The sequence below is a fragment of the Balaenoptera borealis genome (assembly GCF_965194805.1).
Source record: "Balaenoptera borealis genome assembly, chromosome: 14".
In the NCBI taxonomy this organism is placed as follows: Eukaryota; Metazoa; Chordata; class Mammalia; order Artiodactyla; family Balaenopteridae; genus Balaenoptera; species Balaenoptera borealis.
This window is the reverse complement of record NC_138875.1, coordinates 80,058,061-80,082,722: the sequence shown is the minus strand read 5'-3', so window position 1 is coordinate 80,082,722 and position 24,662 is coordinate 80,058,061. Positions and strand designations below refer to the sequence as shown.

General features: G+C 50.2%; 1 protein-coding gene and 1 long non-coding RNA gene across 5 annotated transcripts in view; one reads left to right on the top strand and one right to left on the bottom strand.

The window, feature by feature from the left end:
* The window catches only part of LOC309611398, a 545,103-nt gene that overhangs the window by 257,290 nt on the left and 263,151 nt on the right, over positions 1 to 24,662 (bottom strand). The gene's annotated exons all lie outside the window — the stretch shown is intronic.
* Positions 596 to 24,662, top strand: part of NOS1 (nitric oxide synthase 1) — a 200,128-nt gene continuing 176,061 nt past the window's right edge. For all 4 annotated transcript variants that reach the window (XM_082355693.1, XM_082355691.1, XM_082355694.1 and 1 more), the window contains exon 1: positions 596 to 9,892. The gene's annotated coding sequence lies outside the window, so the exon portion shown is untranslated. The remainder of the gene's footprint in view (positions 9,893 to 24,662) is intronic.

Genomic DNA, 24,662 nt, shown 5'->3' with positions numbered 1-24,662 from the left:
TGGGAGGGGGGAGGAAAGTGAATGTTTGCTGAACAGGAATGCAAACTATCATAACCTGGCCGAGTATTCTTCCATCTTGCCAGACATCGATGTTTTCTCCCTAGGGATGAATATGGTGGGAATGCACAAGTGCACACACAGGTATGCACACACTGTGTACACACACACACACTGTACACACACACACACACACACACACACTGTACACACACACAAATATGACTCTACACGTTGAGCACCTGCTCTGTGTCTGGCCCAGAAAGTTTTAAGCATTGTCATTAATCCCCACAACCACCCAATTCCATTTGACAGATGAAGCTGGTGCAGAGGGATGAAGTAACTGGCCCAAACCAAGGTGAAAAGCCAAAGCCCACACTCTCTTGGGCGCACACACAGCATGATGGGCTCCTCAGTCACGTGGATTACCAACGCCAATTTACAAAGTGCTTTTATGAAATAAGATCACGTCTCGTCAGGAAAACCAGCCAATGAGGCAGGGACGCTTCAACTCATTCAAAGCAGGAGGGACTGAGAGCTGGGGAAACAAACTACAGGGTAACTCTGACTCAAATTCCCAACTCCCTCCCTGGAGACCGTGCTGCAGAGAGAGAGAAGAGCTGGCCTCCTCTGTCCCAGTAAGTTCTTCCCAGCACACACTCCAGGAGCAAGGGCACGTTGATGGACCTGGAGTCAAATTCTAGCTCTACCACAGGCAAGCTGTGTGGCCTTGGGCAAGTCGCTTAGCTTCCCTGAGCCTTCATTTCCATATCTGTAGAATAGGCATAATTATTGTACCTCTAGTACCGAGCTCCCAGTGTCGTGAGGCTTACATGGATTAACTTGGAGCAGTGCCAGCCTCTAGTAAATGCTCTATGGATGTTAGTTGCTAGTGTTAGTATTTGTTACTAGTATGGCTATGGTGTGGGGCCAGCCTTAGTGAGTAAAGAACAAGCTCCACGCTGAGTTTCTGCACCCCAGAGTGCCCCATCTCTGCTGGGAGGTGACTCAGGCCCCAGCCCACCGCCATTGTCTGTCTCAGAGAATATCACCTGGTATATAATGCTCTAAATTTGCTGACCTACCTTCACAAGCATGATTTCTTCCCTCTCATCATGATCAAATGTGGTGGGTGGTACAAGTTGCCCCATTTTACAGAGGGGGAAACTGAGGTTCTGAGAAGCAAAGGTCTCCCATAGCATCTGAATGTCAGTCCTGGGCTATGTTACTTAGACCAGCTATGTGACCTGGCTGGGCAGTGATGTCAACTGTCAGAGCCTCAAATTCTTTAACTGTAAAATTGGGATAATAATTGCTCTCACTTCCGAGAGCTGTGATCAGGATTAAAAGCAGGTAAGATACTTAACACACTTCCTGACATAAGCAACCAATGAACATTAGATATTTCAAGCCCAGATCTGACATTTAGCCCTGGGATAGTGTTGACGTGGGAAGAAAGTGTGAGACGGACCAGAAACTTCCATCCCCACCTCTTCTATTTCAAGCAGAAGAGAAGGGGACAGAGTTTTCCCTGGGGCCTGGAACTAATTGATTGTCCCGGTTCTGGCTTGTGGTACTCTGTGGCCGCAGGGCCACCATCAATCAGGCATAGCAGGTGTTGAGCTGAGTAAGGGAGGCCTTGCAAGTCAACGGAACTGAACAGCTCATTAACCTCCGTGCACAGGCTGCTGGGAAAGTGCCTGGGAGTGAGAAACAACCACAGAGGAGGCCACCCGGCTGCCCAGTGGCAGGGACAAGGCCTCGCAAACCCTTCTGGCCCCTGGGGTCCTCCTCACCTTTGCCCAAACTGAGACCCTCATCTCCCATCAGCCTGTTCCTAGGCACAGTGCCACCTGCAAGCTAAGCAAGGTTTAATGCATTCTTAGACACTAACAGTGGCTTCAGCCAGTGCCCAGAGTTTTCCTGAAATATGCTCGTGGCAGGCTATTGAGTGTGGTCAAAAAGCACAGGAGCACTGGATGAAACTAAGGTGTTGTCTCTTTGCTGCAGGACTTGTCATAGCCTTTAATATGCTCATGTACCTCATACACTCTGCCAGAGTGGGCTACAGTGTGTAGGTTTCCCAACTTATTTGGCCCCAGAACCCTTTGTTTACTGTATCTTAGAGGATTCATATCCCATGGGGTGCTTTGAGAAACGTTGCTCTCAGCCATGGGAAAAAGTTGAAATATATTCTTGGACCCCTTGCAGACCATGCAGTTTCAGAGTCCATGTTTCCCAGACTGTCAGATGAAAAGGAAAAAAAAAATTAGGGAAACTGATATATTGTCTTGGCGTTTTATTTTGCTTTGTCAAAAAACAAAGCAAAATCTTAAATAAGATCTCTCCAACTTCAGCTGTTAGCCTTGACTGACTGGTGCAGAAGTACCAAGCCAGGCGGCAGCCCTTGCCTTGAAGGAAGATGACCTCCAAGGTGTACCTTACACTCCAGAGTCCCCCACAGGACCAGGCTGAGGCTGGAACCTAGCCTGAAATGGCTCCTTGCCTGCCTTTTCCCCAACCCGCCCCCTTACCCATCACATCTTTAATAAATGAGTTGCACGTGGCTCCTTAGGGTCTGCTTCTGGGAGAACCCAAACTAAGTCACCTGTGCCATTCTCTGAGCCTCAGTTTCCTCAGGCATCATATAGGGATGATAATCGCATCCAGGGAGATGATATGTGTGAACCATTTAGCATGGAGGCTAGCTCAGAATTCAAGAAAGGCTGATACCTGCCATTGTTATTAGGCTATTATTGGAACCTATGTGTCTTTGGGGTTTGTAGCAGCTCTCTCTAGCCCACGAACCCAAGAGATCGGTCTCTACAAGAAAGACTGGCTATTGGGCAATGGCGCACCTGTGATGTCCTCACCTGGAAGCTGCAGACCCAGCACCTCCCCCGACCCCACTCCCTGTCAGAAGGTACTCCCAGAACACGGGCTGGAGCTTGAAGCTCTGGCATGGGGTCCCCTCTAGCACTGGGCTCCTTCCCCTCAGACTTTTCATCCAGAAAGAATGAAGCTTCAATGCCTCTAACCAGACCTCTGAGGATTTCAATTTATTTGATTGCTTCCTCTTTTTTTTTAATATCCGACTCCATACCAGCAGCCTGACTATGGAGCTAGGCTTCGGGGGAGAGGGTGGGGAGCAGGTCTGTGATTTTCTTGTTCAGCGCCGTCCTGATTCCGTGTTCTATGTGGCATTTTCCAATCTCAATGAGATTTTTTTTTAAAGGAAAATCAGATCCCACTTAAAGAATAATGGCTAGAAGTTCTTCAAAAAATAAGAAATTGCTAATACCACCTTGACAAGGAGGCAGATGTGAAACATAGCTGAGTGATGTCCCCTAGACATTGAATTGGAGGAAGAGGTGAATTGACCAGCATCACTCACTGAGGCCAGATTTGCAACTGTTTTACTACATATTAAATTAAGTCCTCTTAAGGCTAATTTAGTTTTCACTTGTGACATATTTGAAGTGATGTTTGGTTCCCTTGTTGCTTTCTCTATCTTGAAGTAAAGATTCAGATCAAAGGACTTAATGTTACTTTCATTACAGCAGGGGATCTGCAACCTCCAGCCCCCAAACCCCTTCTGACCAGCCACCTAGTTTTGCACAGCCCACAAGATAAGAATGACTCTTATATTTTTAAATGGTTGAAAAAAGTCAGAAGATTCTGTGACATATGAAAATTATATGGAATTCAAATTTCAGTGTCCATAAATAATGTTTTATTGGAACACAGCCACACACACTGTATGGTCTGTGAGGCTAAAAATATTTACTATCTGGTCCTTTACAGAAATTGTTTGCTGACTTCTGCATTACAGAATTGTCAGCACTCTCTAGGGAAGGAGGAGACAGGTCTGTTTGGAGTGGGACAGTGAGAGGACATCCAGCCACATGGGATTGGGTTTGGGAAGAAGGTTCTTTGCCAAAGGTAAGGGTCCCTCTCTTTTCGGGCTGCCCACCCTCTCTTCTCCATGTGGATGTATATATCCCAGCAGTCCTTTCTGCTCCATGATTGTATGATTTGGCCCTGCCCACCCATAGCTGATTGGTTTAGGGGTAGACACCCGACCTAGACTTGGCCAATCAGATGTCCTTCCCTGGGAATTTAGAATTCTGAACTGGGGCTTGCAGAGAGGAATTGAATAGTATTAGGAGCTAATACACTACTTATGTGACTCAAAGAAGGTTCAAGAATTTCTACTGCTGACATCCCCAGAGCAGACTTGGTTTTTGCATTTCCTCAGATTCCTTGGATTCTCCAGGTGCTCTGTATTCTAATCAATTCTTCCCCTTTCCTCCTCTTTTCCCCAAAGCTCAGTTATAATTTTTTTTTTGTTACTTGCAAACCAAACAAACCTGAAGACCTGGTCTCTAGCCCAGATCTCTGCTCATCATTTACGTGATACGATGTCAGGTCTTAATGTTATTTCTTCTTGCAAAGGGGCATTACAAAACATCCAGAGCCAAGAGGATGAAAACAGTGACCCTCTAAGTAAATTAGAAAGATCCGAGTGAGAAAAGATGACAGGCTTTATTTTTAAATATAAAAACATTGTATAAACCAATTTCAGAATCAATTTCATTAACAATGTTCTTAACACTAATATTTTATTAGATAAGTTGTTGAACCTATTGGTGGCCCAGTTTTTTCATCATCACCAAATGGCAGTATGACATGACCTTATAAAACTAATATCAAGATTGATGTAAAATTACTGAGAAGCTATGGAAAGATAAATGGAGTTGCACAAGGGAACAGTATCAAGGGAACAGTGGAGAAAAGAGCCAGGGCTTCACAGTCAGCCAGACTTGCGTTGGAATCCTAGCTCTGTTGCTGTGTGACCTTGGGCAGGTTGCTCAACCTCTCTGAGCCTCAGTTTCACCATTCATATAATGGAGACAATACTAGTCTCTGTGCCATAGAGTTATTGTGAGCATTAAATGATATAATACAGGTTAAGCCATTTAACACTGTGCCAGGCACATAGTTAGCCCTCAATAACTGATAGCTACTATTACCAGTTTTATGATAGATCACCCAGAGAAAGGTCAATGCTATTTCAAGGTAGCAGGCACCCTTCATCCCCATTGCTCACAGTTTAGACAATCCTGTGGGCTCCACCTCCCCCTGCCCCCAACTCAATTCTGTGGTCTGCCTGGTTCTATCTACCCTTCACTTTCCTTTTCATCTTCCCATCAAAGGTTGACTTTCAAGATGCAAGGAATGAGTTTGCAGCCTTCCAGCACCTCTGAAAGAGCAGGCTCCTTCTGAGGGTTGAGGCTTTCAGGGCCCTCCTCATCCCAGTAAATTGTATCAAGATATTTGCATTTCAAATGGCCCCACCCTAATCCCCTCAGAGGCTTCTTTCCTGGGCCTTGGGGCAGTTTCCTCACACCCACATCAGTACCCTGAATACTCTAGAGGGACCTCTGCACACTATCTTTATAGCCCCTCCAGCCTGGTAAACTAGGCACCAGGTGGTGTAGGCCTTGCTCTGGGCCAGGAGCTTTAGACTTCATCCCCGCAATAACACTGGGAAGCTGTGCTATCTGATACCATAGCCACTAGCCACGTGTGGTTATTTAAATTTAAATTTAGTTAAAATTAAAATTTGAAAATCAGTTCCGCCATCGGACCTGCCACATTTCACGTGCTTGATAGCCACATGTGGGTGGAGGTTACCACCTTAGTGCCCACATGGCCATCATGCCAGAAAGTTCCACTGAGCAGTGCTGCACCAGGTGACACTGTCCTCACCCCCACTTTCCAGATGACGAAACTGAGGCTCAGAGTCATGCAGCTGTGTAGTTAAGCCAGGATTTACGCCAGGCCCCTGATTCCAAGCCACCAGACCGCACCACTTCTCCTACAAGTGCCTGGCACTGGGGCTGGGCTCCAAGGACAAAAGACGGATGAACTTGGAGGACAGAGAGATGAGTAATGAAAAACAGTACCATGTGGCAGCCCACGGGATCTGTGGGCCCAGGGACACCTTACCCACTGAGCTGAGAATATCCATCTCCTGTCTTCATTCCCTCGATCAACAAGACTTCCCAGAATGGCGTTGCCCAATACAGAAGCCACAGGCTACGTTTAGTTTTTTGAGCCCTTGAAACGTGATGAGTCTGAATGGAGATATATGTGTAAAATACACACTGGATTTCTAAGATGTTCCAAAAAAAACCCCAGAAAGAGTGTAAACTATCTGCTTAATAATTTTGTATAATGATTACATATTGACATGATCATTTTCGACTAGACTGAGTTAAATAAAATAATTACTATAATTAATTTCACCTGTTTCGTTTCACCTTTTTAACGTGGCTACTAGAAAACTTATAATTAGTTCTGTGGCTTTCAGCGTATTTCTCCCAGCTGTTGCTGCTCTCGAAGGCCTACTGGGTGTCAGTCCCTGCGCCCTGCAAGTGGCCGCAGGGTGGAACCAGAAGAGAATTCAGCTCCAGGCTGACAGCAGATGCCTGTGGGAGCCCAGACAAGGAACATGCTGCTCTGAGACTGGTCTCCGCAGCCGGTACCCAAGCTCTGAGCGTCCGCCAGTCCTGCCTTCTGCACAGGCATGCTGAAAAGCTGCACACCCAGGGCTGCGTGCGCAGAGCTGGGGCCGTAAGCAAGCAACTAATCTTTTCTGTTTCCTCATCTGTAAAATGAAAATAATTACCCCTGCCTCCTGGAGTTATTTTAGAGATGAAGTAAATTAATGAATGCAAAGTGCATGTCCCATAGCAGGTGCTTAATATATGACTGTGGTTAGCAACTAGGGGTGATTGTTCCCCCAGGGCATTTGACGATGTCTGGAAACATTTGGGGTGTCACATCTAGAGGGGGGAGGTTGCTATTGGTGTTTAATGGGCGGAGTCCAGACATGTTGCTAAACCTCCTACCGTGCACAGGAGAGCCCTCACCCCCACCCCAAAGAATTATCCAATAGCGGTGAGGTTGAGAAACCCTGGTATATGGCAATGGCTGTTATTGCTATTAATAGAAACACCTGTGAAAATTACCTAGTTAAAGGTACAGTCACGAGATGGTAGACTCCATGAAGGCAGGGATTTTTTGGTTATCGTTGTATCTCCAGTACCTAGAGCAGTGCCTGGCACATAGTAGGTGCTCAGGAAATATTTGTTGAATGAAGAATGAATGAAATGGCAGGGCTCCTCACTGTCAAAGGCTCAAATGCTCAAAGTAAGAAAGGGCGTTGTAGATGATCATTGCGATCTGTACTTTTATTAATACAAGAAACGTTTGCTGAGCACCTACTGTGTGCCATGCTCTGTGCTTGGGTACTGGGGGTTTAATGGTGTGGATGGAACAGAGGAGGTGGAGCTCAGTCTTATGGGCAAGTTGGACAAATGAACAGTTCATTCTGGCACCGAGTGGTAAGTGTTGGGGCAGGGGTGAGCCCCGGGGCTGGGGAGCTCAGGGGAAGCACCTGCCTAGGGTGGAAAAGGGACTCAGAAAAAGCTTCCAAGAGAAGGTGATGTCCAACATTAGGCCTGGAGGAGGGGGAAAAATCAACTAGCTTTTTTAGAACGCTCTCCCCATTTCTGGAGTACCCTTTACAGCATCCTGCTGGAATTCTTTGACTGACGGAGAGCTCATTCCCTCACAAGGCAGCCCACTCTGTGATTTCTCACTGCTTCTTACTAGAATATTCTCACACCAGGGGCTAGGGTGCAGTCACCTGACCTCAGAGCCCTTCCTTTGTCATCTTGAGGCCCCAGTGTGTACCCCAGGCACCTGTCACATGTCTGGCTCAGGAGGGCCCCATGGCTGACAGCCCAGCCAGCTGCCTGCTTCCTTCTCAGCCTGACAAGCCAGGCCGGCTGAGTCACGGGCTCAGCTTCTTCTCCCAGCCCCTGTGGGATCTGGGCCTGGGCCAGAGGGATCAGCTCCCTGCCAGAGTGTCCTTAAGTCAGACCAAAATGAGCCCATGAGCCTCACTGAGGATTAGACCTAAGAACATTCTGGAATGGCATGCTCCACCTTGGAGCTCCCTGAGGGGCAGACCCAGCAGACAGGCATGTTATTCTACCAGTGAAGAAACCAAGGCACATAGTGGTCGTGGGGGGGGAGGGTGAAACTGTCCTGCCTGGGAATGGTATTATAATAATTATTATTGCTATGAATTGTCATGGTTAATTATTAGAAATTGTCAAGTCCATGTGGACAGGGACCCGTATGCACTGTTCACTGCTATATGCTCAGTGCCTGTAACAGTATGTGGCACATAGTAGGTGGTCAACTTCTTTTGTTAAATAAGTGCGTGGACAATAATAGCTACTTCTATTTTTGGAGGACGTTCTACAAGGAATTACATATATATTTGTTTTTATTTACTGTCTGTGTCCATCACCAGGACACAGACTGACTCTATTTTGTCCACCATTATGTGCCCAGCACGATGACACACACATAGTAGGTGCTCAATAAATGTTACTGAGTAAAGAGGCAGGTGCTGGGCATTTTCTCATTTAATGTCACTCAGCCCAGGCAGGGAGGCGGTGCTCTTTAGCACATCTTAGAGATGAGAAATTGAGCCCTGGAGCAGGGAAGTGACCTCTGAAGGTCACCCAGTTGGTGAGGAAGAGCCAGGGTTTGAACCCACATCTGTGAGATGGCAGAGCCTGTGTGTGCTCTTAACTGCTGGGTCCTGCTGCCCCTGGCAGTGAGGGGAGAGGGCAGGGGTTGGGGCCTCTGAGAAGGGGTACTGAGGCAGAATAAGCACTCCCCAATCCTGCCTTGTGTGTCCCAGTCACAAAGCCCTTTCAACATGGTGTCCCATTTGGTGTTCACTGCAGCTTCAGCAAAGCCCAGAGAGGAAGAGTCACTTGCTCAAGGTCACACAGCAAGTTCGGCACAGGTCTTCTGAGTCTATGTCCAATGTTCTTTCCCCTAAACCCCAGTTATGGCTCAAACTCGGAGCCCTAATATAAGCAGGGACGCATGCGGTTTAGGAGAGAAAGCTTATGTTTCAGCATAAACATGGACTTTGTTTTTCCAGGCAACCTGGCCCAATACGACTGGTGGCAAATCCAAATTCACACTTTGCTGTATGACCTTGAGACCCGGCTGCCTGTCTCTGAGCCTCAATTTCCCTATCTAAAAAATGATGCCTTACTTTGCAGGGAGTGGTTAAAATCCCTGACTTGGTGTCTCTCCTGCTGTGTGATCTTAGGAAAGAAACTTAGCTTCTCTGAGCCTCGGTTTTTTCACCTACTAGGTGGAGTTAATAAATACCCAACTCTCAGGGCCCGAGAGAGTTCACGGGGTACCGCGAGGGCACTGTGCAGGGCCTGGCACATAATAAGTGTTCAATAAAAATGGTTCAGGGCGGTGGTTGGGGGGGGTCCTTTGGGAGCACAGTGGGTGGCCCTCCTCAGGATCCTGCGGACCCAGCCTGGCCACTGCAGACCCAGCACTCACACTCCCGGCTGCCCCTGTCCAGCTGGGGGGAAACCTGAGCCACACTCCTCCTGGACAGACGCTGTCACTGCTGCTGCCGCCTCTGAAATGAAAGGTCAGAGCCTAGGGAAGCAGGGCTGGGTGTGCGATGGAGGCGGCCGGCCGGAGAGGAGGGGAGGGGTGGCCGGCGGCCGCCTGACCGCCCCGCTCTCTCCAGGGGAGGCCTGAACCGGCCGGGCCTGGGTGCAGCCCCCCTGCCCTGGCTTCGGCCTCCCGGCCCTGCAGAACCACCTCCCAGCCTGTCCCTGGGGAGGGGCCACCTGGTGTCAATTAAGGCCCAGCCACGCGGCTCGCACCACGCCAGGCGGCTGATTAGTGCCGCTGGCCTCTCCCGATGGGGAGTCCGGCCTGAGAGGGGCGCCTGCCACCACGCCAGGGGGAGGCCTCGCCAGAGCTGGTGAGTACCCGGGCGGGGGCGCTGCTCCCCGGGCAGGCGGGCCTGGCGAGCCCGGCTTGGCCGTGGTGGGGAGGGGGCTCGCCGTGGGCTTTGCTCTCCCTGGGCCTCATGGGGCCTCCCGGCGTCCCCGACCCCCTTCGCCTCGTCCTGACCTGCCGGGTAGCCCAGGGGACCAAACGCCGGCCTGGTGTCCTTCCTCCCGGGTCGTGCAGCTGCAGGGGCCACCCCGGGGCTAAGGCTGAAGGGGACCTGACAGGTGAACGAAGGGCCAGTCGGCCCAGACGGAGGCTTTAGGGTCCCAGCTCTCTGCTCGTCACCCCGGAAAAACTGGCTCTTTGTGCCGGCCCGTCTGGGCACCTAAGGCCACCTTCCTCCAAACTGCCAGCTCGCGCTCCCGGGAGGCCCCGTTTGGTTGGCGGGCACGAGACCCCTGCAGGAAGCCAGCATGGGGGGTCTGCTGCGCCCACTGCCGGAGCTCGGGCGGAGGCCTCTGGCTTCGGAGAGCCACGTGGCCTGGAGCACGGCCGGCGGCAAGGAGGGCGCTGGTCTAGGACCCGTGGACGCTTCTGGGGGTGCCCGTCCGGCGTGCAGGCCGCACAGCTCTGCAGGGTCTGAGCCAGCCCCTGGTCCCCAGTGGGGAGTCAGTCCCAGTAGCGGCAAAGGAGGGGGCAGCTGCCTACCCCTGGCACAGACTGGGGGTCAGAGGGAGGCAGAGCTCTAGTACCTCCAAGCAATGTGGTGACGTGTGACTTGTCTCTGGGCCCACGCTATGAACTGTGGGCCCCAGTTCCTGGCTAAGGGGTGTTCTGTTATCCATGAGAGGGGTCCCTTGTGACAGATGGCGTTATCTCTGGGTGGGACCACTGAGTGGTCTGTGGCAACCGCCGGCTTGGGGCGGAGGCAAGGTGTGTTTGAGACAGGATGGCGGGCCCTGGGGGGATGGAGCGATGCTGGGTGCGTGTCCACGGGCTTGTGCCACGTGGGGTGCGTTTAGGAGATGGGCAGGATCACCTGTGTGAATCGTTGGAGCCTGTTCTGGACACGGGCTCCAACACGTAGGCTTGGGAGGAAGGATGGGTTGTGGGCAGAGAGCCCTGTGGCCAGCGGGGCACAGTCGCATGCCCCCATCTGTGTCTGCGTGTGTGGTTGTATTGATGCCAGGGCTGTGTAGACGGGGGCTCCTTGGCAGCGTCCCTGGGTCGTTGCAGCCTGTTTTGCCAGCTCAGTCCGTCTTGGGGGAGGTAAGGGATGTTTCCTGAGGGCAGCACCCACGAGCTCCCTGGCGAGCCAGCTAGATGGTCACCCTATTGTGCACCCCGGGGAGCTGAACTTGCTGTTTCTCAGACCCCACTCCCACCGAGCTGAGGCCAAGCCAGGCTGGAACATCGTCTGTGGGTCTGGGGTGAGTGGGGAAGGGGGTGGGGCAACCACAGCTGAAGCTCAGCTGCTTTCTGGGAAATACTGGATCTAGCTCATTTCCTCCATAAATATTTATCACGGGCCTCCTCCAGGCTAGAACCTCCAGCCCAGAACCTGGGCTCAGAACCGGTACTGTGAGAGTGACCCTAGAATTCATTCATTCATTCATTCACTCAAATATATTGATTGATAGGCACCTATACTAGGTGCTGAAATTTCATGGTAGGTTTCAAATCCATTCCTTCCTTTATCCCTTCATTCATCCCACAATATTTGTGGAGCATCTGCTATGTACCCAGCGCTGTGTTAGCTTCTGCAGTTACACCGGCAAATCTGGGAAATGAGAAATCGCCGTCTCTTCCAACTTTCCTTGCTGTCTGTACACATGAGCCTGGATCTGGCAGAAAGCCAGATGCCTAAGAAGCAGAAGAACATTGGGGTCCTCTGGTCCTTTTGCATCAGGGCATAAGGGCCCCATTTCGCCATGCAGCTGCCACTTGGAATGTCCCCAGTGTCTACCTGGAATTAGTGACTTTCACTGGAGCCCAGTGATCATGGCAGTGACGTACCCTCTTAGGTCTCTGGGAAATATCCACACCAAAACAGGATGGGCTTTACACACGTCCATGGTTTAACTTCCTTTTCCAAAGGAAAGTGTGATAATTTTGATGATTAATTACCAAGTATGCCTAAGGCACTTGCTCAGGTAATTCATAAATACTAGAAGGTGCCACTTATTATTTGCCATGAGCCAGAGCCAGGCACAGGGCTTAGCATATACATGATTCATCTTTTTGAATTCTTGCCCCAGTCTGACGGTAGCCCTGTCACTTCCCCATTTTACAGCTACAGAAACTGAGGGTACGAGGGGCTTCATAACCTGCCCAAGGCCTTCCTTTTCTTTTCTTTTCTTTTTTTTTTTGTTTTTCTGGCTGCGCCATGCAGCTCCCAGGATCTTAGTCCCCCGACCAGGGATTGAACCCAGGCCCACCAGTGAAAGCGCCGGGTCCTAACCCCTGGACGGCCAGGGAATTCCCTGCACAGGGCCTTTCCGACACCAAAGCCTGAGCTTTCACCCTCTAGGCTAGAGCCCTTAAGGAGTTCCCGTCTAGATGGGGACGTGAGCAGAACGTCTACAAACAAAACTTGAGTGGGTCAGCGTGAGAGAGGATGTGCCCCACTCAAGGGGGCGGGGCGGTTAGAAAACGCCAGGCAGCAAAGGGCTTCCTAGTCTTTGTAACCACAGAGCGCTTTTGTCCAGACAAAGCCTCATGGAGGTAGCGCAGAGCAGGGCTGTCCTGGGTGGATCAAGGGCAGGGGTCTGACCCAGCGCAGCGCAGGCTGCCTCTGCTCCCCTGCCCTTGAGGGGGGGCCCGTGGGCCCCCAGTGAAACCCAGAGGTGTGCGGGCAGCCGGCAGAGCACTTTGGTATGAGGTCAAAGCCAGCCAGGGTGACCATGGCCCGCGAGGATACCTGGCAGGTGAGGGCTGAGGTGACCTTGAAGGTGGCGAAACCAGACGTCTGGGCAGAGAGAGGATGAGGCAGTCACTCATTGATTCATTCATGGATTCACTCACTCAACAAATACTCACTAAGCTCTTACTCTGGGCCAGACACTGGTCAAGGTACAAGGATTAGAGTGGGGTTGATGATAAATCACGCTTCTTCCCTTGGCCGAGAACTGATTCTCTGCACGGCCTGACCGAGGAGGCCCGTGGGATCAGAGCAGAGCCTTTGCATGGAGGGCAGGAGAAATGGCTCGTTCCTTCAGTAGCACTTGACGCTCCCACTGTCCACCTGGCCTTGGTCTTGGCACTGGGATTACAACGATTAACAGTTGGAGGGAGTGCTTTCTAGAAAGGGAGAGGGAGGGACGCAGGAGAGGGCAGCAGAAGGGGCTTAACAAGCCTGGGGGCTCAGCTGGAGACACTCTGCTGATCCCATGGCAGGCTCTTTATCATGAGTTGCACCGCGAAGTTGATCCCACCTTGAGGTAAGGGGGCAAGCCTTTGGGATCCCCGTTGTCAGCCAGTCACTGGTCCCCAGCTGGGGCGAGGGGTGTCATCATTTCACCAACAAGCCAGCTTCCCTACGGAAGGCAGTTCTCCGGGAATAAAGATAGCAGCTGGGAAGTGCGTGCGTTGCTGGACAAAGGACACCTGGACCAGGCCCCAGAATTGCCCCCGACGCTGCCCCTGAGTAGCTCCTGGTCCGGGGTGGGGAGGCAGGCAGTGGACAGATGAGGGCAGTCGGGAGGGTGCCTTGCCCCAGTGGAGAAGCGCAGAGGGGTTGGGGAGCCCAGGAAGGGGCACCAGACCCAGTGCAGGAAGTCAGGGGAAGGTGCCATCGATCTTGGGGCCTGGGTTCCAATCCTAGCCCTGCCACTTGCCAGGTGTTGGCCTTTTGCTTCCCTCCTAGAGCCTCTGCTTGGTCAGCTCTAGGCTGTAGATGCTCCTTGGGGCCCCCTTCTGGAATGGCTGGTAGGATTTCTACGTGATTCGAGTAGCCCCATCCCTGGCACAGGGCAAGTGCTGGGCACTGCAGATGGCAGAATTGGTGGACGGAAGCAGGGTCGGGTTGTAGAGCGCTGTGTGCCTGCAGAATCTGGGGCCTTTCCTGCAAACTCCAGAGGGACCAGGGAGCCCCGGGGGGTGAGCCAGAAATGGCTGCCAGTGGCAGGTCCTGGGTGTCATCGGTACGTTGGTCCGTCAGGCGGAGGCAAAGACGGGGTGTGTGTGGACTGGGCAGAGCAGAGTCAGCTCAGGAGGGAGCAGAGCCCTGGGACGGACCGAGGGGGCCAGGCCCCCCTACTCTCCCCACGCCTCGCTCCCAAAGCCCGGGTCTGAGCAGACCCGCTCTTTCCCTAAGGACCATACCTTCATCCGTCCGTCCACCCATCCATCCATCCATCCATTCATTTATTTAACAAATCTTTCTTTCTTTCTTTCTTTCTTTCTTTCTTTATTTTTGGCTGTGTTGGGTCTTCGTTTCTGTGCGAGGGCTTTCTCCAGTTGCGGCAAGCGAGGGCCACTCTTCATCGCGGTGCGCGGGCCTCTCACTATCGCGGCCTCTCTTGTTGCGGGGCACAGGCTCCAGACGCACAGGCTCAGTAATTGTGGCTCACGGGCCTAGTTGCTCCGCGGCATGTGGGATCTTCCCAGACCCGGGCTCGAACCCGTGTCCCCTGCATTTGCAGGCAGATTCTCAAGCACTGCGCCACCAAGGAAGCCCCAACAAATATTTATTGAACTCCAACTACATGCCAGGGTCTGAAAGATGTGTTCGTGAGTAAGACAGAAAGGATCCCTCATCTCATGGAGCTCAGTTCATGGTCGGGGGTCATCAAATGCCAAGGACAGAGGACAAAAAGAGGGACATGGCCGAGGAGTCGAGAAGATGAAAGTTTTGAGCAGTTTCTGGGTGTCGTGGGCCAGAGGCCTGGTGGCAGGGCTGTGAGGCGTGAGCTCGGCAGGGGGAGAGGATGGAGGGTCTGCTCTACTTTTGATCTCGGGTGGCCTCGGCCTGCAGGGCTTGAAGCAGGGTTTCGGTTCCCGGCCAGAGACTGAGGTCGGGCAGTGGCAGTGAGAGCGCTGATTCCCCGCCACTAGACCAGTGGCCGGTGACAAGGCCCTGGCCCTCCGGCTTTGCAGAAAGGAATTCCCACAGAGACAGAAAGTAGTGAAGCAAGTAAAGTGTTTATTAGGAGGAAAAAGAATATGTTGGGGTAGACACACGGGCAGACTCAGAGAGAGTCGCACCCTCATGGTAATTTGAATCACTTTTATGGGGCATTTCTTCCGGGTCTCCTTTGGCCACTCATCTTGCTTTGCCTGGTTCTGAGTCTGCATTTGGTATATCTCAGGGTCCTCCCCTGTATGCGTGCACATCTCTTAGCCAAGATGGATTCTAGCGAAGAGGCCTATGGGTAGGTTGACATGACTTACTATGAGGTGACGCCCCCTCCCTTTTGACCTCTGAGGAGCCTTTCTGCTCACGTGTAGTCGGGAAGGTCTCCTTGACCTCAGGAATGAGAAATACGTGTTCTCTTATCTGGGCAGGGCTCAGCTCCTCCTCCCCTTCATCTGGGAGGATCTGTCCGCAGGGGACGAGCTCCAGCCGCTCAGCCGGGGGCCCATCTAGCTCCTGCCTCACTTTCAGCCAGAGCTTGGCGAGGAAGGGGCGGTGGCGTGGAGGCCAGTAGTGACTGTCTGACTGAAGGGCACGTGTGTGCGTGGGGATGTGTGTGTGCAGGGCTGTGTATGGAGGATCGTGGGAAGGGGTGGGTGGACCCGTGGATGTGAGGGTGTGTATCGGGGTGTCGGGGGCACATTTGTGAGGGTGTGGGGTGTATATACATGAGAGGGTTGTGTGGGTCTGTGTGTGTGTGAGGGATTGTGGGGAGCTACGTGAAAGAATGGGGGCATGACTGTGAGGGCGGGTGTGTGAGGGTGTGTATGAGGGTTTGTGAGTGTGTGAGAGGGTGTGTGAGGAGTTGAGGGGAGATACACGTGTGAGGGTGTGTGTATTGAATGGTGTGTATATGGGCGTGTGAGGGTGTGTAATGAAGTATATGTGGGTGTGTGAGAACCAATGTGTGAGAGGGTTAGGGTTAGGGTGTGAAGGTGTGCGTGTGTATCTGTGAGTGTGTGTGCATCTGTCCCTGTGCACAGGTGTGTATGGGTCTGTACCTATGAGTGTGTATCTGTGTCAATGTATTTTCATCAAATTCTGGGTTCGGAGAGCTAGAGAGAGTCTGGAAGCCCCTTCAGTCCACCCCACCCCCGACCCCAATAACAAGCCCACCGTACATGTGCACAGCACCCTACAGCTCACACTTTCCCATTCATCCATTGTTCCCTGGGATGCCCGCCTCCAGCAGCAGCCCTGGGAAGACGGCTCCATCCCATTTGACAGATGTGGCAACTGAGGCCCCGGGCCCGGAGGGAGATGCGGGCAGTGCCTGTAAGTCCCAGGACTTGGTGTCTGGCCAGATCCCGGCTCTGACTCCTCCTCCCTGTATCTCTTCCAGCTCAAGCGCTTACCCACGTAACAAGATGCCTATTCAAAGCCCACACACATCCATTATACTATTTCTTTTCTCCTTTGATTCTATTACTTTCTTTTTTTATCCTATTTCTCCCCTGGTTCCACTCCCCTTCCACTTCATTAGCAATGAATGAGCCTGTAACTTTAACACATCCCTCACCCCCCTCTGCCAAATGCCTTTTACAAAATCACTGTGCAATTAAGAGGAAAATTCTTATTAAAAAAAAATGTTTAAATCGAAGTGGAGCTCATTATTCAAGAAAATTCGGCTAGGGAAAAAGATAGGTTTGCAAATGCTCACCAGGATTCCCCGGAACAATGCCTTATATAGAGACATTCGCTGCTTGCAAAGAAAAACAAACCATCTCAAATAAAGACCAAATATTTTGAAAGACTCAAACCCCAAAGCAGAGAAAACAAATTCAGTCTTAAGGAAGCCGATCGTGCAATTGGCCAGCAATTCCCACAGATTCAGGAAACAAAATGCATTCTTCTGCCCACTGGATCCTGCATATTAGCTAATGACCCCAAAGGACCTTCCTACTCAGCATCGGGGACTCGGGGCCCTCCAGATGCCCACAGGAAGATAGAAGAAGAGGTGACGCTATTATATTCTGAGGAACTGAGGGTCAGTGCTAAGCTCCAGACCCCGCGCCGCAGTGTGGTCTGAGCTTAGCGCGGCCCAGCCTTGGGCATCCCCACTCCAGGCAGTCAACGGTCTGTCCCCACCAGGTTCCTCTTCCAAGGGGCCTGTGACCTGACCCTCCAGCCTCCTGACTGGGACCTCAGCTGCCAGCAAGGCAGCCCCAGGGAGCCTGTGTGAGCTGAACCCAGCTGAGGGCGGGAGCTGGGAGTGAAATCCCTCCGGACGGTGCCTGCGTTAGCCTTGGGGAGGGGACAGACGGTCAAGGCAGTGAAGGTGCTCTCCATCTCTGTCTCTCTCTGTCTCTCCCTCCCTCACCGGCTTTCTGAGCATCTCTCTGGCTCTGCCATGTCACCGCCACCCTAACGATAATAATGGTAGCCTTTCATGTCACTGTCACTGCCTTCTTCCACATCACTGCCCTCGCCATCCTCCCACCTTCTCTGTGCAGTGAGCAAGGCTGGAATGATCCTTTGTCCTCATTCGTATGTTGAGAGCCAGAGGCTCAGAGAGGTTAGGTAGTTTGTCCAAGGTCATGCAGAGCTGGACCTTCCTCCCAAGACTGCGTGTTCTCCCGTCCAGAATGTTCTTTCCCACGGCATCATGGAGGCTCCCATGTCTCCTTCCCAGGTGTTTCTCCACTCTGGTTGACACCTTTACCTCGATTTCCCTTGTATCCTCTTGACCAGGTTGTAAGATACAGACAGGAATGTCAGGAGAGGATGTTTTTATACTACTGGATGTCTCTTCCTTCAGCCCCATGAGATAGCAATGATGCTGGTATTAGTAGCGGTTACCGTTTATCAGGTACTGATCAGTGTTTTAGATGCTGGTTTCAGCCATTGGCACACCCCACCCTTACCTGCCATCACTGGAAACTGGCACAGACTAGTTGAAGAATATTAAATCGACCTATTTGGCTGGAATGAAGGACCTGTCCATGAGGACTGGCACGATACAGGGCCACACTAGGCGTTTGGGATATTAATTCCAAGTGAGCAACAATTTTTGAGCAGTGAGTGTAGCCTGTGAAATGATGGCATATAATAAAAAAGAATGAAATAGTGTCATTTACAGCAACATGGATGGACCGAGAGATTATTATACTAAGTGAAGTAAGTCAGACAGAGAAAGACAAATATCCTATGATTTCGCTTATATGTGGAATCTAAAAAATTGATACAAATGAACTTATTTACTAAACAGAAACAGACTCACAGACATAGAAAACAAACTGGTTATCAGAGTGGAAAGTGAGGGGGAGGAATAAATCAGGAGTTTGGAATTGACAGATACACATTACTACATATAGAAGAGATAAACAACAAGGACCTACTGTATAGTACAGGGAACTATGTTTAGTATCTCATAATAACTTACAATGGAAAAGAATCTGAAAAAGAATATGTGTGTGTGTATAAATATAACCAACCAGGGTTCTTGACCTCCTTAGTCAGTAGAAATTGATCAGAGGCCAGACAAGAAACTCAGGCAAGGCTTTACTGGGGCCCCCGCTATAGCAGGGGGGAGCGAGAACAAACAACAGGTTCCCTTGCTTGGTCAGCTCCCTGAGGTGGGGCGAGCTTGTTCCTTACATGGGGTGAGGGTAGAGGTGTGTCCAGGGGTCGGGACACAGTGGTGGCTTAGGTGTTTTGCCCACCCCTTAGGTGGTGCTGTGTGCAGGGGGCAAGCTCAGTACCCTGCTTTCGCTCCCGACCCCTTGCTTTTGCTCCAGGCTCTTCAAAAGCGGCAGTTGGGTTTTTTGGTCTCTGTGTATCTTTTGTCCAGAATTTGTCCCAACGGCGCATGCACACAGTTATTTTTAGTCCCGTATAGTTTCCTTGTCTGTTTGTTGCTGGGGGAGAGATGTGTCCAGGTGCAAGCACTGCAGCAGAGGGGCCCAGGTCCCAGCCTGTCTCATATATACATATGGCTGAACCACTTCGCTGCACACCTGAAACTAACACATCATTGTAAGTCAACTATACTTCAATAAAAATAGATAAATACACAGAAGTAGAGAACAAACGTATGGACACCAAGGGGGGAAAGCGGCGGGGGGTGGTGGTGGTGTGATGAATTGGGAGATTGGGATTGACATGTATACACTGACGTGTATAAAATGGATGACTAATAAGAACCTGCTTATAAAAAAATAAATTAAATTAAATTTAAAAAATAATAATAAATAAATGGAAAGGGAAAACTGAAAATAAAAGATGGCATATAGATCAGTGTCTCTCAAACATGGATCACTTTTAAAGGGCACGTATTCTCACAAATGCGCCCTCTCAGTGTTGTCATAAAATACTTCTATTATGATGCCACTTAAGTGTGTACCGGCAGAAAAGCAGGTATGAGTTCTTCATGCTTATATCCCTATAAAACCAAAACAAATCCACAAGTTGAACACCATCCCAATTTCAAAACAAATCAAATTCAAAACATGTACATGATGGCTGGAGTGAAGTTCTGTTCGCAATGTGCGTAGATGACGCACGGCCCAGAGGGTCCCCTGGGATCCCCCAGCCTCTGCCCCAGCGGCCCCGTGAGGACTTGGTTTTCCCTCACCCTCTCCTCACACTGCTTTGAATCCTCTGTCTGTAGAGCGTGGCGTTCCAGCCTTTGGCCTTTGCCAGACACGGGAAGGGTCATTTCTGTATCCCACCCATGGCCTTTTCTTGTTACCGCGCAGTAATTAAAGCGGAACAGCTCAGCCCACTTCCATCCTCACAGAACGGTCACTGGACCATGTGGCAATTCTTACTGATAAGACAGTTATCAGCAAATCCAGGAGAGGCTGATGGTAATGTCCTGCAAATAAAAACACAACGATAACACTTCTAACACGATCAGAGTGTCTTATGAACCCCCAAGGAGACCTCAGTTTCAGGAACTCAAGTTCAGATGCATCTAGCGGTGGCGGGGGGCATACATTCAAGTTAGGGGGTCCAACTAGGAGGTTATGGGGGCATTAAGACTTAATGCCGGGAGGGCTCCGAAGGCCAAAATGGGAAGGAATTTCTGAGTGATGGGCTAAAGGAAGGTTAGGTAGGATTTGGGTTTTGATGGTGATGGCCCAGAGAACTGGCACAGGGTTCCTGGAGCCTCCCAGAGCTGTGGGGTGCCAGGAGGAAGGAATTAGCAGGAAGCTGGGCAAGGAAGAAGCCTCAGCTGGTTTTTCCCAAGCACACTGGGATCCTGGGCTTGGCTTCACTTGTTGTCCCATCCTCGGCTTCTTGGTCGGTTAAACGAGACCTTCCACCATTCTTGGCAGTATAGACAAGTGAGTCAGGGGACAAGCTGATCGTAGTCTGAATTCTAGCGCTATGATTTACCAGCTATGGAACCTCAGACTAGCCCCTGAACGCGTCTGCAACTGTGTTTCCTTGCTATAAAAGGGAAATTGCATTAGTACCTTCCTACGTTTGTCGTCAAGGTCGAACACAAGGACTGGAACCTTGTAAGCTCAGTAATTTACAGCTTCGGCCACTGCTGTTACTGGGATCGTCCCACTGTGTATCAGCAACATCCCTTCATCAGCGCCCTCGATCTGCCTCTCCAGCAACCCGGGTCCCAGCTCCCCTCAACGTGTACTGATAGATCCTGCTCCCCGCCTGTGAAGACTTTATCAAAAGCCTTCACACCCAGCTGCTCTCTTTTCTCTAAAGAAGGTTTTCAACCTGTCTCATGCCACACATCCCTTGGCCATCTGGTGAAGCCCACAGACCCCTTTGCAGAAGAATGTTTTTCAGTGCATAAAAAATAACACACAAGTTTGCAAAGGAACCAATTATATCGAGACATAGTTACCAAAAATACATTTCAAAAAACAAATATGGGAATATGTATGTTTCTTTCTTTTTTTTTTTTAATTAATTAATTTATTTATTTATTTTTGGCTGTGTTGGGTCTTCGTTTCTGTGCGAGGGCTTTCTCTAGTTGCGGCGAGCGGGGGCCACTCTTCATCACGGTGCGCGGGCCTCTCACTGTCGCGGCCTCTCTTGTTGCGGAGCACAAGCTCCAGACGCGCAGGCTCAGTAGTTGTGGCTCACGGGCCTAGTTGCTCCGCGGCATGTGGGATCTTCCCAGACCAGGGCTCGAACCCGTGTCCCCTGCATCGGCAGGCAGATTCTCAACCACTGCGCCACCAGGGAAGCCCTGTGTGTTTCTTTATTTATGCATTAACTAAAAGAGTAGCTGTGAGCCTAACACACTGTGATTTTGAAGGAGTGATAAGCATACATATTTCGAGATATTTGCAATAGTTGTAAGGTGATATGAAACTACTTGCGATAACTATCAGTGATAAAGTCACAGGTCTGATAATGCCAATGTGGCCTTCTCTGTATTCGTAAGGAAAGCAAATGCTATATTTCAGCTAGAGGTTAATAAAATAAAGATGTAATTATTTTTCCCATCCAAGTTCACGGCCCCTCTGAATTGTATCCAGAGACCCTTTGCTCCAAAGCCAATGGTGTTAACTGCCTGTGCCGTGCATGTGCCTTTTGCCACTAACTCTAGGAAGCTAAGATTTCTCTCTATTTGAATGTTCAAAATCTCGTATCTAAGAACATACCCCTAGTTAAAAAATAATCAAATAAGAGAGAAAGCCTTACAGTGGGAAGCAGTTCCCCATCCCACCCCTTCCTACTCTTAGCCTGCTTCCCAAGGACACTGCTCTTACATTTTCTAGCAGTTTCCTCTGTGGTTATCTCCAAATCTCTAAATACCATGCATATACTTGATATTTATTGATTTACGGACCTTAGACCTTATCTATTGACATTTCCTTCCCTGTCCTCCCAATACGTCTATCACTAGTTTTAGTTCCACATTGGTTACCTTGGCAACTTTAAGAAATGCCTTCCACTTTCATTTCTTATTCCATCAACCACAGGTGGGGTATCTTGACTCCACAGTTATTTCAGATGAGGTGTTGATGGTCAACCTTCCTTTCTTCTCCCCCTTTTCTTGCCTGATCGATGCCTATCGCTGATTCTTTCTATGTACAAGTCCTATCTACCAATATAGTTATAAGCTTCTGGAAAGCAGGGACCTGGTTTGGTTTCTCGTGTATCCCAGCACAGTGCTTGGCACATAGTAGGTGGCAGTAAGTCTGTGTCCTGTGCTCTGGGAAAGGAGATGGCAAATTTCAGAAGGAAGAAGTCTTTTTTGTATCATTCCCAAGTTTGGTGACTTGCTTCCCATGTGCTGTTCCTATTCAAAACGGGAATCCGTTTCCTGTGAGAGAGAACTTTATAGAGCCTCTCCCTTCACTCAAGCCTCTTTACATCCATCCAAGGCTTCCCAGTTTCTTGGGACAAAGTCCAAACTCAACCCAAGGCCCTGGGCTCTCGCCAACTCTGTCATTCCTCTCAGCTTCACTTCCCATAGTCCATCCAGACAGAACCACTTACTGTTCCCCCAGGTTAGCACACGTCCTCCTGCCCTTGCCTTTGCACCTGCTGTTCACTCTGAATGGAAGGGCCATCTCCCCACAAAAGCCCCACAAAGTGTACCCTATCCATCCTTCCTGCCTCAACTTAGACATCACCTATGCCAGGAAGTCTTGCTGGACCCTCCTAGGTCTTGTGTCCTCCCACAGACTCTTATACACACCCCACCATATCCCATATCATGCTGAATTGAGACCATCTATTTACTTGTTCGTCTCTCTCTCTAGAATGTAAATTCCTTGAAGGTAGAATCCATAGGTTATTCAGTGTTAGGTCACAACAATGTTTAACACAGTGCCTGGAAGCTGGAAAGTGTTTGATAAATACGTTTATGATGGGTGCATGGGTTGATAGATGTACAAATGGATGGATGGATAGATGGATGAATAGATGGACAGATGAATACTTGGATGGATGGATGGATGGATGGATGGATAACTGGAAGAATGGGATGGATACATAAATAGGTAAAAAGGTTCCCGGTTGGCAGGATGGAAGGTAGATGACTGTTAAATCCCTGATAAAGGTGTGTATAATAAGAACTATCACAGGGAACAATCTTCATATTTCTTTCATCCTAAAACTCCATCATTGATGGAGACATCAAAACATGTGCCATGAGATGACTTGATTGGTCCTGTTGTACGTAGCCTTGAGGTTAAGTTCGTGTCCCTACTTTCCCCAGCTCTCCCCAGTAACCCAGGGTGGATATTTCACTCAAAAATGTCTGTGAACCTTCCTGGAAACTGTACTTTTATGAAGTGCTTTTGGGGCTCTGAATTTTCTATATTAGCTATCAATGGTGGAAGCAGGACTTTCTTTGAATTTATTGTTCAGCACAAACATTTCCTGATGGTATATTATGCTCCAGCAACTATGGTAGGTGCTAGGGATGTGGAGATGAACGATCATTGCCTCCCTGGAGCTTAAAATGTGAGGAAAGCAGTGAATGTAAACATGTACTCAGCTGATAAGAACACAATAACACCAGCAGTCAATGTTGCTACCATTTATTGAGTTCATGCTCATAGGAGAATAGATGGAGATGGAGAAAGGAAAGAGGGTGGCCCTGATAGGAGAAAGTACAAGGAAAAGAGAACAGCCTGTCATGTGAAGCAGGGACTATTAGCTTCATTGTGTAAATGTAGGAAGTGAGGCTCAGAGGGATTAGTTGAGTCACTCAAGGTCACACAGCTGATAAGTGGCGGAACCAGAATTCTCCCGGCCTCCAGGACCCAGGCTTTTAACAGCTGCTTGGCCGGGGTCTGTAGCACACAGCAGAGCACCAGAGAAGGACTAAGAGTGGGTAAGCCAGGTGCCAGGGGCCAAGTCGGAGAGGGAAGTGAACTCTTTCTTCCTGGAGGGTATGTGGGGTCTCCATGGACTTGAGGGCCATCGTCCTGTGGTCTCTGATGCCGCCATGCCTGGTGAGATCCGTGGGGTGGAGCTTGAGCTGAGGCTCTGACCAAGGGCACTTCCTGGCTGGGGTACCTTGCTGGGTTTCCCCAAGGCAGCACAGTGCCAAGAGCAGGACAGAGCTTGGCATCAGAGAGTCCTGAGCTGGAATCCCAGGCCGGTGCCAGCCGTGTGACAGGCAAGCGGCCGAGCCCAGTGCCTGGCTCCCAGATTGAGCTCCCTGAGCCTCTGTTTCCTCATCTGAAAAATGGGAGTGATGGTGCCTACTTTACCCAGTTGTTGGTTTTGGGATAACGTATGCCAGCCTGGCACACAGTAGGGCTCAGTAAGTGGTGGGTCACTTTTGCCGGCCCTTGGGCACAGACAGCCTGCTCAGACCATTCTCAGGGATGACCCCTTTGTGGACAGGATACCCCTTTGAAAATCTGATGACAGCTGGAACCTCTGAAGAAAAATACACATACACCCTGCACTGCGTGTGCCATCTCAGGAGGCTTGTACACTGCTGTGGGCCCAGAGTCAGGCCTCCTGGTCTCAGGGCCAAGGGGTAAGACATGCAGTTGCTCCCATTAGCATTTTGGTGATCTCAGATTTTGGAAACCCAAAGAACCATAGATAATCCAGTTTGAGAGCCTCTCTGTGGACAAACAAGAAAATGCTCTAAAGCATCTGTGAATTGATAAAAACAACCACCACCACCGTTGTTGGGACATTTCCCATGTTCTGAGCATGGCACGAAGCCTTTTACACGCATTAGCACTTTTTTGACCAAACAAAGCAGTCCCAC